Here is a 16847-nt window from a genome sequence, read left to right as displayed (position 1 = left end):
GAGGCTGGGTCAGGAATAGGCACAGGTCAAAGCCTGAATGGTGCTATAAGTAAAACTAAGAAATCAGAACTAGCCCAGAGAAATTATCTTAGAGAAGAAAGTGAGAACAATAGAGATGAAATGATCTGTCCAAGGTCACAAACAGGAAGCAACTGGAGGTAGACTGTCAACCCAGGTCTGTCCCTCTGCCTGAAACTCGACTCCCGCAGATGCCTGAGCGGCTTGTTTACTCTCTTGCCTCATTCACAGAACCAAGCGAATGAAATCTTCTCAGAGAACGGCCTCCTGGTCACCTTACGTAAAACAGAACCACTTGTCATTGTCTAGCCCATGACCCCGCTTCATCTTTCCTCATGACACTTATTACAGTCTGATATTATAATATAAATATATGTGTTTGTGCATTACCTTCTTCTCACAAAAATGTAAGCTCCATGAGGATAAGGACTTGTTTCTATTCATGCTATATACCTAGTCATAACAGTACCATAGTAGTAGTCATAATAGTACCCGGCACACAGAAGGAATGCAATAAATGTTGAACGCATGAAATTCACTCATTCATTCATTCAATTTAAAATCCTTGCTCTGATACTCGATGCTATATTACACTCCCATGACTGATAGGGAGCCTGTGACCTTTTAGTTACTATTGGCAGGAAAACAACACGACAGGATGTGGCTTTAGAAAGTCCATGCTGGTAGCAATGTAGAGGATGAATTCGACAAAGACATACTTGGGGGCCAGGAGAACAGAGAAGAGGCAGTGCACTACTGTTTGCCAGGGAAGATGATGGTCTAGACCTGGGAGTAGTAAGAGGGATGAACAGGGAAGACGCCCCCCGCAAAGGACCTGAAGCCTCAGGCAGACCATCAGCCCAAGACTTGCCACCCACTAATAAAAGAGGCCAGAGAAGGAAGGTCACAACTCCAGGAAGGCAGAGCTATTCCCATTTCTGGAGATTAAACATAAAAGTGGCAAGGGGCTTCCCTGGTGGCCCAGTGGTTGAGAATCTGCCTGCTAATGCAGGGGACACGGGTTCAAGCCCTGGTCTGGGAGGATCCCACATGCCGCGGAGCAACTGGGCCCGGGAGGCACAACTACTGAGCCTGCGCATCTGGAGCCTGTGGTCCGCAACAAGAGAGACCACAATAGTGAGAGGCCCGCGCACCGCGATGAAGAGTGACCCCTGCTTGCCACAACTAGAGAAAGCCCTCGCACAGAAACGAAAACCCAACACAGCAAAAATAAATAAAATTAATTAATAAAACAAAAAAGGACTAATCTAAAAAAAAAAAAAGTGGCAAGAACAGTCTCTCAAATTAAATATTTCCAGAACAGCCTCTGATAAAATTACACTGTCTATGGGTTGGAGGAGAGGTGTCTTTGGAAAAGGAAAAAAAAAATTTTTTTGTTCTGCCTAATGATGATGGGGATGAATGTCTAAATAGTGTGGAAGTCAAGGCCAGGCTCACCTAATAGTCAGTGAGGTAGATAGCTAAGGCAGAGCCTGATACCTGAAGGGTAGCAGGCTGACCCCCTGGACAGCACTTCCAGCCTCCCTACTCTCTGCATACACCTGGTCATCTGCGGCCAACAATGGACAGGCAGAACTAAAAGGTGGTGGTTTTCATTCCAACAAAACCTGGGAAGAAATCAAGAAGATGCTGTACATATCTAAGTCAACTGCATTCATTTACTTGTTCATTCATTCATTTAGTCCATGATCAACGAACGCTTCTCATACCCTCAAAGACACAGCACTGCCATGGAGAACAAAACAAGCAGCAGGACAGAGCTAGTCTGTGTCCACTTGGTGTGAATAGCCCAGTGTTTCCTGACTACATTCTTTGCACAAGGCCATTACAAAAATCAAATCATCGCTACCTCGTTAGAGTGTTTTATATTTGTCAGGGCCTAGACATGTCTTGTACCATTTAATCAGCAACTCTGTAAGGCCATTAGCATCACTCTCATCTGTCAAACAAGGAAGCGGAAGCTCAGAGAGGTTTAGGAATGTGCCAGAGAGCAGGCAGCCTGGGATGTGGGAGCACAGATTTAAACCCATGTCAGGTTTTTGGCCAAAGCCCTTCCACGGTCCCGGGCAGCCTCATGCCTTTGCAGAAGTCGGGCTCTGAAGTCAGACAGCCCTGGAGGTGCTTAGAACAGCACCTGCCTCTCGGTGAGTGCTATATGAGGGTATCTGATGTCTATGTTATCATTACTAATAGGCAAGTTACTTCACCTCTGAGTCACAGCGTCCTCCTCTGTGAAATGGGAACACTACTGCATCACAGAGTTTAATGAGAATTACAAACATTTAAAGAGGTGGTGTATACTGTGTCCTCTCTGCTGCCTGGCCCATCGGGTGGTTATCAATAGCAGACTCAGAGCCAGGAAGGGGGATTCAGGGCACAGTGGGGGAGCGAGTGGGTCTGTAATGATCCCGACTCCCCCTGCCAGCCTCCTGTCCTAGAATAAGGCTGAACTCACCTCGGGGACAACTGGCCTGGAAAACCCAGTTGCCTGATCCCCTCCTGTGCCTTCTTTTTGGCAGTCTCGCCAGCCACATACCCAGAGGTTTTTTATCTGCATGGGTGGCCAGCTTCAGGAAGCCTTGCCAAGTCTGAACTGTTGTGGCCGGTCTACTTCACCTACCTTGAGCGGCCTCTCAAGTGCTTAGAGAGCACGGAACTCTTGAACCTGACAGAGAGGGTGGGGTAGGGGTTCTCATGCCAGCTCTGCTTCTATCGGGATTTACCTCCTTTGGCAAATCGCTCTGTCTCTTCGAGCCTCAAATGTTTTCGTCTGTCAAATGGGGACATTAATAGCTACCTCCAAAGGATGGTGTGAGGAATATAGGACAAGAGGCATCGAAGCGCCTAGTAAGCATTAGATAAATGGTGGTAGTTGAGGAGGAGGGGTGATACTGAAGATAATGCTCGTTCACTGAGCATTTACTATGTGCCAGACCCTGTTCTAAACATGTGAGCAGGGACTGATATCCCAAAGTAGAACTTATCGTTATTATTGATATATTTCCTTAAACCCACTATACACTTCAGCTTCCATGTTTTTGGAGGGATGACTGCCACAAAGCTCAATGTTTTCTTGGCCATTTAATTTGACCAATAGATCTCGAGCTGCTATAAATGGCCAGGCCCAGGTTTAGAGGACGGGGAGACCCAGATGGGGATTAGTTACAGTTCCTGGTTAGGGAGCTTATCATTAACTTAAGCAGTAAAACAAGGGCATAGCTGACTACCAAACCATAAAGTAGTGAACTTAACTTATTTTCCATTAAAGCTTGCAATAAGACATACATAGTTTTACATATGTGTATGTATGTATGTAACTGACCTAAAAAAAGTTTCACACACTAAAAACTACTCGCCTTTAATATAATGGATGAATGCCAAAATGTCTGTCCTGTTCTGTTCTATTCCATTCTACTCTATTGTATTCCATTCTGTTCTATTCCATTCCACTCTATCCTTTTATATTCTGGTCTGTCATTTTCTATCCTTTTCTGTTCTATTTCATTCTATTCTGATCTGTATAATTCCTTTCCATTGCATTCTGTTCTATTATTTTCTATTTTGTTCCATTCTATGCTTTTATATTCTCTTTGATATCTCTTAAAAATGTTTGTTGCAAGCCACTCAAAATTTTATGACCCATTAAATCGTTCTGACCTATCCTTCAAAAATCACTAATATAAAGAAGCTGTTTGTCCCAGTTATTTATATCTGAGATACTCTCTTGAAATTAAATCCTAGCTAATACGAATATCTTAATAATTATTAAACAAATAATTGGAGTTACTCTGGCTGAAAGGGTGAGGGCCCAGAATTAACTGGCCACTTCCACTTTCTAGACCCCTAATAATTGGTGAGGATGACTTAGGGCTGACATTGATTATAAAGAGCCCCCTCCTAGGCTGTCAGAGAAAGGATGGGAGGGAGATGACTTAAATTGTTGATTAATTCAGTTCATTTGTATATACTTATCAGATGCTTATGTGTGCCATGCCAAGTGCTAGAGCTGGGCTTGAATAAGATGATTCTTACCCTTATGAGGATTTATCAAATGCCCACCAAGTACTAAAGTACTTTACACACAGCCTCACATTAAACCCCCACTGTTCCCTTGAGAGACTCTTGGCATTGTACCCATTTTACAGATGAAGAAACAGGCTCAGAAGTAGCCCATGGTCATACAGTGATACATATTAGAGCTGGGATTTAAACCCAGGTTGTTTAAATCTCAGATTCTTTAGTTCTAGCTAGAGCAATCTAAGAAAGGGTCTCAGAGGAGGTGCTTTCTGAGATGACTCTATCTTTAGAGGCACAGGAAAGCCTTTCCTCTGCCTCTCAAAAAAAAAAAAAAAAAAAAGAATAGTGTGAGCAAAATACAGGAAGAAGGCTGGAGCTACAAAGCATGTTGGGAGAACATGGAGAAGCCAAATTTGGCTGCGGTACAGATTGCATGAGAGAGAGAGAGGATTTCAGTGGTGCTTGGAAGCTACACAGAGTGGGGGGGCGGGGGAAAGCAAGGTGGCTGGGCTGTCTGGTGGGGGCCCTCCAGGGCAAGTCCCAGGCTGAAGGGCAGGGTTGACAGGCCTCTGGCAGAGGTTAAGCTTCAGCCCTGATGTGGGAAGGGCACAGCTCATGGCAGGAACAAATTAATTCTTTAGAAGCACATGTCCAGAGCTGGCCACCTCTCCAGGGGAAAAAACAGACTTGGTCTGAATTAAAATTATGTAGACAAAAATAAAATTCTCCCATTTGGATCACTAAAAACCACTGCCTCGTTTTCAATTTCATTTGATGCTTACACCCAGCCTGTGAGGTCGGTAGGCAGAGATGATCATTTTCTCTGCGTGATGATGGGGAAATGGAGACTCGGGTGTCAAGACTCAGGGCCCGGTGTAGCCTCACCTAGGACTCCTGTTATAGCTCTATGCTTCCTCTTCCCATGCTTTCCAGGGAACCCCATCTCCTTTCCTTTTGCAGAGGCTGCTACCAAAGTGAGGAAGCACAAACTCTGATTCCGGGAATCCTGAGGCATCTGCTTCTGGCACAAGCCTCAGAAACGCCACTATTTCCAGAAGGTTATTAGAGAGCAACTTCATCGCCAAGAAACCTCTTGGAGAGATTCATACACGTCTCCCTTCCCTGTGAGTGGATCTGGGCTCACCCCAATCCTGGGTGAAGAGACTGACTTCAACCTATGAGAATATGAGTCTTTCTGAGGGTGGGGATTTGGGAGTGGGTGGGACAGGAGAAAGGAGCCTATTATTTGTTGAGTTCTATGATGTGTCGTGCACATTGGATAACTTGTTCCATCATAAAACCTTATCGTTTTTACAGGCTGGGATTCCCTCCTTGAAGGTAAAGCAACTGAGGCTTAGAGAGGTTAGAAGACTTGTCAAGATCATACAACCATGCAAAAGGCTGGGCTGGAGCTTGGGTCTGTGTGTTCACAAAGCCTAAGTTCATCTCACCATATCATGATGTCTCTTGATTAAAGAAACAATAATGGGGGCTTCCCTGGTGGCGCAGTGGTTGAGAGTCTGCCTGCCGATTCAGGGGACACGGGTTCGTGCCCCGGTCCGGGAGGATCCCACATGCTGCGGAGCGGCTGGGCCCGTGAGCCATGGCTGCTGAGCCTACGCGTCCGGAGCCTGTGCTCCACAACGGGAGAGGCCACAACAGTGAGAGGCCCGCGTACTGCAAAAAAAAAAAAAAAAAAAAAAAAAGAAAAAGAAAAAGAAACAATAATGGGAAATCTAGACTGTGCTAAGCTAGCATTAAAGAGGAGAAAGCATAAAAGGAAGAGGAGGAGGGGGAAAAAAAGAAGGAATCAGAGAAATTATCACTACTCTTTCTCCCATGAGTACTACCATTCCACCACTACTATTATAACTCAGACCCTCTCACTTTCTAAGTTAGTTTCACGTTCAACTCCATATTTGATCCTCACAAAAATGATGAGAGGAAAGATGCACGCCACTTTCTCTGCATCTAAGAGATGGTGAGACTGGGGTTCAGAAAGGTTAAATAATTGTTGAAAGATAGTCAGTTACAAAGCTGGAATTATACCCAACTCAAAAAAGTTTAGCCTAAAAAAGGGAAGACTGAGCAATATTCCTTGCAATGTTTTTATAGCACTACTCATGGTAAGAAAAAATTTTTTCTCCAGCTTTAGTGAGATATAATTGAGAAGCAATATTGTATAAACTTAAGAACCCTTATACCCTGTTGGTGGGAATGAAAATTGGTACAGCCATTATGGAAAGCAGTATGGAAATTTCTCAAAGAAATTACAAACATAACTACCATATGATCCATCAATCCCCCTTCTAAGTATACATCTGAAGGAAATGAGATCACTAAGCTGAAGAAGTATCTGCACTCCCATATTCATTGCAGCATTATTCACAATAGCCAAGACATGGAAGAAGACATTTTTCAAGGGGACCCACTCAACATATTCACACGTACACACACACACATGCAAACAACAGAATTTCAGAAACAAGACTGGTCCTTACTTTCTACAATCAATCCTGATATTCTCCATTGTGTTCTATTCTATTCCATTCTATTTTGTTGCAGACAGTGATGGTCCTGACTCATTAAATGGACTGAAAAGCTTACTAATGAGTCAAACACAGGTGTCTGAGAATGAACCATGGACTTTCAGAGCATGAAAGCATGAACCAGCTCAAAGGATCCAAAGGACTCCCACATGGAAGAAAAAATAGATTCACGCTTCACTGCTAGAGATGGCAGAACTACGACCAAAGAGTGGAAAATGAACACAAATTTTAGGTCAACATAAAGACGTCTTTCTAAATAGGTAACACTGTCCAGAAAAGAAGGATCACCTTGGGAAGTAGTGAGCTCCCTGGCACTAGAGCCATACAAGCTGAAGCTTGAAGATCACTTGGCAGGGATGCTGTAGATAGAAAGGAAGGGGACCCCCAAGTTTCTTTCTAGGCTAAAAATACAATTTAGTGTCTGTTTTTCTCATTTTTCTCCCTATGGCAGCAGCCACCACAGAAAAGTTGGCTTTGATGTCAGAGAGGACACAGAGCAAAAACAGAGATGCTGAATTTTGGTTCCACTGGCAAAATGGGAAATGTTAACACACCTCTCTCCATTCTCAGAAAATAGGGGGAATGAGGAATAAAATAGCAGTCTAGGGGGCAAGTCAAGGTATAAAAGACTACAGGAAATCAAAGAACAGGAGAGATTTGTTTTAGTCCCTCTTCTGTTCTTTTCTCATTGTGGGACACAGCCTCATCCTTCCCAGCTACGCAGTGGGGACCCAGTTGAACTACATCTCCAAGGACTATTTCTGGCCTCAGGTTCTAGGTATTCCTGTTGCCTTCTTCCTGGGTTCCCTGTCACCACTCATGAGGCCAGCTCAGCAGCTAAAGAAGGTGAAGGGAAGAGTAGGGTGTAGCTTAGCCTCTCCTTTGGAGGAAAGAAGTAACGAACAATTGTGGTCCATCCCCACGGCCTTGTGCTGACTTGGAGAGTCTCATCCCATCAAACGTGTGGGTCATGGAGTTCAATTCATTAATTCTGGTGGTGGAGGGAGGCTGACAGGCCTGGTGCTGACATGAATAATGATGAATCATCAGGAGAGGGCCCAGCCAAATCTGCAGCTTAATCAGACCCAGAGAGTCCCCCCGGGCATTAATGTAGGCCAAGTGCTTTCCAGCCAATCAGACCCAATTTCAATTTAATGTTGCAAATTGTTACCACGCAGCTCAGGCTCTCAACAGCTCAACTCAGACTCAAACTGGGTTACTCATTTGTTCCCTTTCCCTGCTCCTTTGGAAGCACCTGCCTGGTCATGGTCTACCCTACGGCTTGCAGCAGGGGAGGTGGCTAGACTGCAGTGGCAGGAATTCACACAGGGCCATGCCAAGCCCCAAGCCAACACCCCCGCTCCACCACTCTGTACTCTCATTTCTGAAGTCTATGCTGTGCTCGCTTATGAAGACCTGCTGTTTCTCCACAGCCTGCAGGACAAAACTCAAGTGTCTACCATCAGACTGCTCTAGCCTTACCACCCACCATGCTTCCCCCAGCAACCTGTGCCTCAGTCACAACAAATCACTTCCGCTCCTGAAAAAGTGCCGTGCTCTCACATCCTGAAGCCTCTGTGTGTCTGCATGTGCTATGCCCTCTGCATGGAATGCCTTTATTTTCTCCTCTCCGTTCGCCACCTCACCTCCATCTACCTTCCTTTAATCCAGAGGACCCTGGCCACAGAAAAAGCCACACACCAAACTAACAGAGCCTTAAGGGGCAGGGACTGTCTATTTCACCCTTTGTCCAGAGTAGGTGGCTCAAAACAAATAGAATCTATGAATGAATGAGAGTGTAACTTTGGACAAGACATTGCAAGTTTCCAGTCTTCTTGTTTTCTCAGATATAAATAAAACGACATCCTTCGCAGATATTAGTGTGACTGCTCGTAAGGATGCTTGCCTTTTCAGCCCTCCCACCTTCCCAGTGCCTTTCAGAGCTGTCCTTGGGTGAAAGTATCAGCGTAGATTCTTGTTCTCCAAAACCCTTCTCTTAGCTGCCCTGCGCTTCACTTCTCTGCAACTCAGTTTCTTCATAGGTGAAGTGTATGCACTAAATTCCAGAGGGCTGGGGAGATTAAACACATTCATTCATTCACCCCTGCTTTCAGTATGTAGGTCAGAGGCAAATCATTGACATGATGAATGCTAAAGTGACTTTCGTAGGATGAGGTACAGAGTGGAAGGTCAATAAAAGCTTTCTAGCTCATGCTCTCATATCCTCTTCTACTTTTACCCTTCCCTCTCTTCCTGCCTTCCTTCACTTCTTCTCTTACTAGCCCCTCACACCTTCCTTTTTCCCCGAAGTATGATTTGGGGATTCTCGTGGCCTTGGGTGAAGGGGTTAGGCACAGCCCAGCTTTATCCCTGAGGACCGTGATACAACTTCAAAGCTCTCTACCACTTCAGCGGGACACACATGAAGGCAGAGCAGTGAGATGGCAGTGGTTCTGCCCCCTGCTCTGCGCTGTGAGCTCCACTGAGCAAGCTACCATGTGAACAGAGGCTGAGAGGGTTATTATTAATTAAAGGAATGGAGAATTCCTGCTATTCTACTGAGGACCCATCTTTAGATGCAAACCTCATCATTCCAGTCTACTTCCTAGTAAACAAGTGCCAACATTGAGGGAAGATCTGAAGCAATGTGATTTCAGTTCCAAAACTTACATCTTGGTAACACACTTCATAACTTTTACACATAAATTCCCCCCCAAACCTGCTGTATATTTATATATATGTGTGTGTGTCTGTGTGTGTGTGTATATATATATGCACATATATATAAATAAAAGTGTGTGTGTGTATAAATGACAGGGATCCACACCATACCTGGTGTTAGGAAAACATGAATATTTTTGAGAGAATTAAAAGGTCAGGAATCATGATTTAAAGGTGGTGATTTAAATTTAAAGGTGGTCTTTAAATTTAGTCACCAAAGTGGGGGAACTGAAAGGTCTGGAGAGTGACACTGTGTAGGAGGAGGTAAGGGAAATGTCACTGTTCTCCATTTACTGTATGACCTTGGGACATTCATTTCTCTCTGAACTTTAGTGGGTTTTTTTTTGTGGTGTGTGGGCCTCTCACTGTTGTGGCCTCTCCCGTTGTGGAGCACAGGCTCCGGACACGCAGGCTCAGCGGCCATGGCTCACGGGCCCAGCCACTCCGTGGCATGTGGGATCCTCCCAGACCAGGGCACGAACCCATGTCCCCTGCATTGGCAGGCGGACTCTCAACCACTGCACCACCAGGGAAGCCCTGAACTTTAGTTTTTTAGTCTGTAAAATTAACCTAGTTCAGTTCAACAAAAATACTGCATACCTACCATGTGCCTTCCAGACATGGAGCTAGACACAGATACAGAGGCAAATAACATAGAGCTTAAATTGATTAGGAAGACTGAATTTGGAAGTATTCCATACATGATGAATTCCATACATTATAAGGTGTGCTACAGGAAGACTGTAGCTCTTTTGATTGTGTGTTTGTGTATGCATGTACATATGTAGGTATGCATTATTCCAGTGAGTGAGTGGAAAGTGAGGACAACATGATTAGTAAATCCCTCTGACCCAGACTTAGCAAGTGTTTTGTATGAATGAGATTTGAGACCCTGCAGACAGAACAGTGAATATAATCATTCTCTGCTTTCATAAAGCTTACATTCTAGGGATGAAAATGTCACATCTGTGGGGGAAAAGGAGGAGCCCTGGGCTTTTTCACCCAGTTATGGAGGTATAATTAGAGGTGGGGTTTTGGTCACAAATAGAAGCCAAGACAAGTTGAGGCTGTGTCCAGCAGAAATCAGACCAAGCAGTAGTTTGGACATGTGCTTATTCAGCACCCAGGACAGCATCCTGTCTAGTAGCTATGCCTTGGGCATTGCTGGGGCAGCTGATCTGTTCAATCTGATTTTGGCTTAGAAGACCTTACAGATCCTCAAAGTGCATGTGTTTTGTATGCAGGACCTGATTCCACTTCCATAGCTATGCCTGAGTTGTCTATATCACTAAAGGTTTCCCCCAATAAGTGCCCCAGCCAAGCTTCCTGCTTAAACACTGCAGATTTGAAAGTCAGAAAAAAATTTAATAGCACATCACTTCTCCTAAAACACCTCTGATGACTCTCTTCTCATTCTTACCTCTGCTTTCTATATTTCCCACCATCTGTAGCCCTAAAGTGTGCATATGACTGGAAATGTATCACTCAGGCACCTGCGGTAGAGTGAAACTGGTTAGGACTTCATGGTCCCATCCTACTTCAGCCAGCATCAGGCATGGAGGGGAAAATGCTCAGTTATGGGCAGAGCCATACTTTTTGCTTTTCTTAAGGCAAAGTTTGGAAAGAAAGGTTTTTGTTGTTGCTGTTGTCCCTTTGGAATTATTTTGCTGAAAACTTGCATGGAATCTTTTAGAATATGTCCTTAAAAATATCCTTCTCGGGGCCTCCCTGGTGGCGCAGTGGTTGAGAGTCTGCCTGCCGATGCAGGGGACGCGAGTTCGTGCCCTGATCCCGGAGGATCCCACATGCCGCGGAGCGGCTGGGCCCGCGAGCCATGGCCGCGGGGCCTGTGTGTCCGGAGCCTGTGCTCCGCAACGGGAGAGGCCACAGCAGTGAGAGGCCCGCGTACAGCAAAAAAAAAAAAAAAAAAAAAAAAATATCCTTCTCGGGCAAGCAAGAAATGTATGATACCAAAACGTTTTTGATTAGCATTATTCCAGTGGTCAAGAATCCTGCTTGACCATTTGGGACTCTAAAATATGAAAAAAATTAATTAATACCACTCCATTTCTCCTAAACTGTCTCCCATGACTCTCACTAGTTGTTTCTCTCATCTAGGAACCAGGAAATCATATAAACAAGAGGGTAAGTCTGGGCTTAGGAATCCCCAGGGCCTTATCTAGGAATAGAGAATAGAATTCTCATCCATTGAAAGAAATAAGCTATTTCCCTTTCTCTGTGGTTAAGCACAGCCATCAGATATGGTATTCAAACATCAGAATATGAAAAAAAAATCTTTGAAATCACTAATTTCATCCCCTACCTAATACTGAATATCCCACCCCACACTGTGGTTCATTTTTGTAACCCCCTTAGCATCTCTTTCCTCTTCTTTTGTAACAAGGACCCAGTTTTTCCTTGAGAGACTACATGATACCCCTTCAAAACTCTCAATCGACATGGTCTGGCTCTGGCTTACTGGAATCTAAGTCTAGGAGTGGCCACCTGACCCAGAGTTGATCAGTAGAGCATCACAGGAACTTATTTAGGGTTTGTGGTAGTCAGAATAATGTCCCCAATCGGCCTACGTCTTTATCCCTGTAACCTGTGAACATGTTAGGTTACACGGCAAGGGAGAATTAAGGTTGCAGATGGAATTCAGGCTGCCAATCAGCTGGCTTTTTGAAGGGTAGAGTGTCCTTGATGATACAAACAGGCCCAATATGATCACAAGGGTCCTAATAAATGGAAGAGGGAAGCAAAAGAGGAGGTCAGAGTGATGTGGTGTGAGAAGAACTCGACTCAATTTTGTTAGCTTTGTAGATAGAAGAATTGGGGTGCAAGTCAAAGACTGTGTGCAGCCTCTACAAGCTGGAAGGCGAAGGAAACAGATTCTCCCCTAGAGCCTTCAGAAGGAACACAGTTCTGCCAACAACAGCATGAAAGTAACTCAGCGAGGACCATTTCAAATTTATGAACTGCAGAACTATAAGGTAATAAAGAACTATAAGGTAATAAAGGTGTATTTTTAAATTAATTTTTATTGGAGTATGGTTGCTTTACAATGTTGTGTTAGCCTCCACTGTACAACAAAATGAATCAGCCATACACATACCTATATCCCCTCCCTTTTGGCCTTCCCTCCCATTCAGGTTACCACAGTGCATTAGGTAGAGTTCCCTGTGCTGTACAGTATGTTTCCATCAGTTGTCTATTTTACACATAGTATAATGTATTTGTGTCAATCCCAGTCTCCCAATTCCTCCCACCCCACCCCTTTCCCCCTTGGTATCCATACATTTGTTCTCTAAAGGTGTATTGTTTTAAGCCACTAAATGTGTGGTAATTTGTTACAGCATCCATAGGAAACTAACACAGGGATACACACATAAGCAAATGATAGTTTGTCCAGGCACTTAACTTAAAAATAAGAAGCACTTTCTTTCCTTCCTGCTGGTGCTAAGTATAAAGTAATCTTATATCATGACCTGGGGAGAGTTGGCCCAAGAATGAAACCTACCCAAAGGAAACCAGAGTGAAGGAACAGAGACATATTCCTAAAGACTCTATATGGACATTTTGATCTAACAATCCCTGCACTAAAGCTAGCCTTAGATACTTCAGTTCCTTGAGGAAGCAAAGACCTTATTTATCCTTTCGTCAGTTTGAGTTGGATTTATATCACTTGCAGAAAAAAAAAAAATCCTAACACAGGCATGGTGGAGTGAATACCACCTCTTGAAATATCCTATTCCAATTTTGGATACTTTTGTTACTGTTTCTGTTTAAAATAGATCTGGAATCGGCTGCCGTGTGGCTTCCCCCCACTGCTTCTTATGTCTGAAGGCCACACAGGACAAATTTAACTCCCACCTCCCCTTGAGAGATATTTAGGATTTAAAATAGTAATCCCTACCAAGATCCCCTAGTCTTCTCTTCTCCAGGCTAAATCCTCCCAGGCATCTTCAGAACTTTGGTAATATGGTTTTGAATGCTTTCACTACCCTGTGGTTAATCTTCCTCAGACACACTCGATTCTGATTATGCTTTTTTTTTTCTTAAAGATAATACCGCAACTATGCACAATATTCCAAGAAATGACTAAGCAGATCAGAACATCCCTGTTCTAGGTAAGAACTTATATTGATGAAATCTAAATTGAAAAAAAATATTTGGGGGCTTCCCTGTTGGCGCAGTGGTTGGGAGTCCGCCTGCCGATGCAGGGGACACGGGTTCGTGCCCCGGTCCGGGAAGATCCCACATGCCACAAAGCGGCTGGGCCCGTGAGACACGGCTGCTGAGCCTGCGCGTCCGGAGCCTGTGCTCCGCAACGGGAGTGGCCACAACAGTGAGAGGCCCGCGTACCGCCAAAAAAAAAAAAGCAAAAAAAAATTTGTTGTTGAACACTATTACTTCACTCAGCTTACTGTCCAATAAAACCTACCTATGTTTTTCCAAGGTGCTGCTGGGTCATTTCTCTGCTCCTCCCTCTACATTTACCCAGTTCTTATGATTAACGTTCTGAAGTACACAGAGGTCTTTAGAGTTATACCTATCGAATTTCATCATGTAGAGAAGCAGGGAATAAGTAAAATACAGGATTTCAATTAAGATGAGCCTGGATTCAAACCCTGGCTTTACCACTAACAGTCATATGACCTTGAACAACTGTATAATCTCTCCCAAACTTGGCTTCCTAATGATAAAATAATAATAGTACCTTCCTTATAGGGCCATTGTAGAAATAAACAAGATAATGTATGGGAAGTGCTTGGCATAGTGCCTGGCATGTAATAAGCTCTTAAAAAACGGTACCTACTATTATATTCAATCAGGAAAAAAAAAAAAAAAAAAGGTCAGAGTTTTCAAGCTCAGGATTGTCTTCTTCCATGTGTGCAAATGGAAAAGTTAGTGCAGGTAGAGGGACGGAGAAAGAGGAGGAGGGGAAGAGGAAATACAACTATCCTTCCCCATATTCTGGGTTTACATCCAAAGTCAAGACAAGTACTCCTAGAAGACAGGATAGCCAAACTTCCCTGTCCCTGAAAGTGTTAACGAGTTTGTTTTGAAAAATGGGACTTGGTAGGCAGGAAGCATACAAATTTCCTTAAAGCAAATCAAATAAATTCCTGGAAATTACACACATAGGGGGAAATGAAAGTGTCTGGAAGTTGAAACCTCAGAACAAAAACTGCAGGAAGGGCTTTGGCAACACCTGAGCCAATTTCTCCCCTTACAAGTAAGGAATGTAGCCTCAGAGAGTGACAGTGTTTGGCTCTATTTCAACGAGCAAATCAGTTTCAGAGTCACTGGAAGTCAAGGTCATCTTTTTTTTTTTTTCCTCTTCTGGGCCCAAACATCCTGGTCAAAGAGGCCACAAAGGAAGCCCACTGAAGTCTGTCTGTCTCCAGAAGAAATTCAGAAAAGGATCTGAGTGCATGTGGTTATTTGGAAAGTGATTCCAGGAAACGCTTATAGAGTAGTGGGGAAATGAGGCGGGGAAGGGAAGGAGTCCAGTAAAGGATGGTTTATTAAGCCAGATCCATAGTGGACCACACGAGGTCTATCCTGCTGGGGTGACAGGGGCAGGGGTGTATGTATTAACCACCCTCCAGCAATCATCAGTTAAGGGCTGCCACAGAAGAGCTGATGGCTCCCTGGCACTCCAGCCTGCCTCAAACCTGGGCAGAGGGATACCGAGCTGCCAGAGAGCCTCTAGCCAGGGGCACATGTGCTGGCAACTGGAAGTCAAGCCAGCGTGCATGGAAAGGGTTAGTGCTGAGGGGGTCTGAGCTGGACACCAATAGTGTCTGCTCCAAAGTTCAAATGGTAATGAGGCAGAGTCTCTGAATGAGCCTAAAGCTACCAACCAGCAGGCCGACCAACCCACTAATCAATTAAGAAACAATCATTAATACTGTGTTACTACTGCAAGATGTTAGAGAGAGAACATTCAAGTGTTGATCACTCTACTGATGTGAGTAGCCACACCCCTACACAACAGTTCCTCAGAATCAGAGATAATTCCAGGCAAAATGAGTAGGAAGCCCCCCAGTATTTTCATGGGTAGGGAATTCCCTAAGATCCTTAAGCTCTTGCATGCTATTTTCTGTTTGGAATAATTCCTGCCACCCTCATCCCTTCAAGGACCATCTCAAAGGTCACCTCTTCCATTAGATTTGCTCCAAGGGCTAAACAAGATGATCTGACATACTTAACTCAGTGACCTGCACCAGATACACCCAAGATGTGCCAGGCATGGGCAGTTTATATACATTCCTGTGCTTTCCCATCCTTGGGCTTCCAGTCAGCTGTATTTTATCATCTAGATCTTATGGAACCTCGCCAAGGATTCAAGCTGCTCTAAGTGACTGCTCAAAGCTAAGATACGGGCAAAGGAAGGATCTGTTGTTCCCTTCCTCTCTAAATTCCAGGGAACCCAGAAGTAAACACACGTACAGAGAAAACAAGAAGCACACATACAACACACACATACACGTTAAAAGCATAGAAACTGTCTGATGCTTTCTCATAATTAGACTGGGATTATAGACTTGGAGGAAGAACGCCAGAAAGACCAAGTGGGCATCTCATCATATCATATCAGCAGGTACGTGACATCAACAGGATTTATTACTTACGATGTTAAACTTGAACACTCATGGGAGGGGGTGTCCGCCAGGTTCCTGCTTCCTCAACCAAGTGTTTTTTTTGTTTTTTTTGTTTTTTTTGTTTTTTGTGGTACGTGGGCCTCTCACTGTTGTGGCCTCTCCCGTTGCGGAGCACAGGCTCCGGACACGCAGGCTCAGCAGCCATGGCTCACGGGCCCAGCCGCTCCGCGGCATGTGGGATCTTCCCAGACCAGGGCACGAACCCGTGTCCCCTGCATCGGCAGGTGGACTCTCAACCACTGCGCCACCAGGGAGGCCCCAACCAGGTGTATTTTAAAATGAAATCTGGAGAAAGAAATAGGCAAGTTAGGTGCTATTATATTGCTCCACGCTGGCCTTTTCCTAACAGAGTTAAAAGAGCCTCCCTCAGCCTCAGAGTGTGATGGTTACTGACAGTGCCATGGTGATGCCAATTAGAACACTCCTTGTTGAGAAGAGGTCGGCAAAGCCAGTGAGGACACCGCAGCTCCTTTCTCCATGACACCTGCCCTGACCCAGGTCTACCACCTAGGAAACAGGTTGGCGTTAGTAAGTGTGCACCCTTTTTCTTCTTCCTTTCTTGTCTCCTTTTTTTCCCCTTACATTTTTGTTTTTATTTTGCTTTAAAATTCCTTTCTTCCACTGCAGTAATAAATCACTGCAGGCAAGATCCACTGATGAACGTTAACATTAGTGGGAAAAAACCTTATGGAGAAACAGGATATTTGTAGAGTCTCAAGGTATCTATCCCAAATATTTATTAATTACGGCGGTGGTTTTAACAAATACCCACACATTCTTTGACACCTCTATCTCCAGGAGGTGGCCCTTAATCTCCCTCTCCTTGTGTGTGCTGGACTTTGTAAACTTG

General features: G+C 44.4%; 1 protein-coding gene across 4 annotated transcripts in view; it reads right to left on the bottom strand.

The window, feature by feature from the left end:
* ASTN2 (astrotactin 2) overlaps positions 1-16847 on the bottom strand; it is a 927905-nt gene that overhangs the window by 741229 nt on the left and 169829 nt on the right. The window lies entirely within an intron of this gene.

The sequence above is a fragment of the Mesoplodon densirostris genome, chromosome 6, assembly GCF_025265405.1.
Source record: "Mesoplodon densirostris isolate mMesDen1 chromosome 6, mMesDen1 primary haplotype, whole genome shotgun sequence".
NCBI classification, from domain to species: Eukaryota; Metazoa; Chordata; class Mammalia; order Artiodactyla; family Ziphiidae; genus Mesoplodon; species Mesoplodon densirostris.
The sequence above is the reverse complement of the archived record's forward strand: the minus strand, read 5'-3'. Positions and strand labels throughout refer to the sequence as shown.